This window comes from Rattus norvegicus, chromosome 20 (assembly GCF_021556685.1).
Source record: "Rattus norvegicus strain SHRSP/BbbUtx chromosome 20, alternate assembly SHRSP_T2T, whole genome shotgun sequence".
Lineage (NCBI taxonomy): Eukaryota > Metazoa > Chordata > Mammalia > Rodentia > Muridae > Rattus > Rattus norvegicus.
Window position 1 is genome coordinate 13,187,079 of NC_141553.1, and position 2,060 is coordinate 13,189,138.

Sequence of the window (2,060 nt, forward strand, 5' to 3'; positions counted from 1 at the left end):
TATTCCATCTCCTGTTCCTGTGCATATACACTGTTTCTCAGAAGCGTGGTGTGGTGGTCTGGGTGAAAATGGCCCCCACAGGGAATGGAACTATTAGGAGGTGTGGCCTTGTTGGAGGAGGTGTGGCTTTGTTGGAGGAGGTGTGGCCTTGTTGAAGGAGGTGTGGCCTTGTTGGAGGAGGTGTGGCTTTGTTGGAGGAAATCCTTCACTGGGGTGGGCTCGGAGGTTTTAGATGCTCCAGGGAAGCCCAGTGTCATTCTATCTTCCTGCTGCCTGCCTATCTGTATATAGAACTCTCAGACACCTCTCCGGCAACACGTCTGCCTGCGTGCCACCATGCTTCCAGCCATGCCAACGAGGGACGAACCCCCGGAACTGTAAGTCAGCCCCAGTCAAATGCTTTCTTTTATAGAGTTGTCATGGTCATGGTTTCTCATTACAGCAACAAAACCCCAACTAAGACACGTGGGATTGAGACAGCCTAGGCTGACTCCATAGTAGGCTTCAAATTGGCAGTTCAGAAGACTAGGCCTAAGACTCTGTTTCCAAGACCTGGGCAAGTCTAGGCCCGGCCACCTGGCCTGAGGCAAGGGCAATAACAGGTCAGCCACGGTTTCCAGCCCCCGCGCCCCAGCAATGGTTCTGGAATGCCCCTAGAGATAGAGCCAACGGAAGGCTACCACTCCCTGGAATTCCCTTAACGTGTGTTCAGTCAGGCCTTCGAGCCCACTCAGGCGCTTCGGAAGACGGTAGCCCGCAGCATGCTGGACTTCTGCAGATTGAAACGCTCTTTGCTTTTGCGTACTGTTTGAGTCCAGGGATATCGTTCTTTGGCGAATCCTGGACCCTTAACGGGATCACACACTGCCTTGTAACATTTCTTAGTATTACATGTAAATTCGTGGGTTTTCTGATTGTTTTGATGTTAAATTTTCATTTAAAGTATACTGTTGCCCCACCCCTACCCCCCCAAAGTCCAACAAATGTCATCGTTCAGATGGAGCCTCATGCCAGGCATGAAGGTACAAACCCTCTTAGCTCTCAGAAGGCAGAGGCAAGGGGCTCTCAGTGAGTTAGAGGCCAGCCTGGTCTACTTACTGAGTTTCAGGACAGCCAGAGCTACACAGAGAAACCCTGTCTTGAGGGGGTCAGGGAATAGGGTGGGGGGAGAAGAGACTATGGCAGTAGACACCCCGTTTATATTGGAGGACAACAAATTCCTGGTAGAGACTCCAGCTGTCCATTTTGGTGTGGAAATTGGTATAGTGGCCATCCTGAGTCCCTACACGGCATCCCTCTTCCTGAATCATTTTGCTATCTTTGCAGAAGAAGCGTTCAGAGGAAAATGCATCCTGCTCCCTGGATGTCCAGTCATAGGAGTTAAGACGAGTCAGGAAGTGTCTCTTCCATTTAGAGCTGGATTCATCTCAGATGCAGAACAAGTGCAAAGCAAAATCTGGTGTGCGTGAGCTCAGGAGAGCCTCTTCACCCCGAGACTAGATGAGGTATTATTCAAATACATGGTCCTGAGTCTTGCAGGGAAAAGAGGAGTAAGCCTTTATCAAGAGTGTTACCTGTGTCATCCTCAGAAGCATTCTACCTCAGTCTCCCTAGTGCTGGGATTTACAAGGTTGTGCCGTCACACATGGCCTGACAAAATATTACTTAAACATGTAAATAATTACGTGCCCCAGGAATAAAGGCAAGAAGCATGTGGAATTCTAGCTTGATCACATAGACGTATTTATTACAAACGTGCACATGCACGCACACACACATACCACATACCATTTTGGTACCAACTTTTACACAGGCAACCTTGAATCATTATTGTTCCTACGTACAGAAGAGTTCTAAGGCTGATACCAATGGTTCCGTGCAGAGTCTGGAAGTTAACCGTGATGACAGTCAACAGTCCTTAGTCCCTGGTGTTAGCTGACACACGTCTTTCCCAAAAAAAAAGATCTCCTTAATCTCAAAAAGATTCTCTCTGGCCTCTCCCGCCTTGTTCAGATTTTCTTAAAGGACCACGAACTGACTATTAAAAGATAGCATTTTCG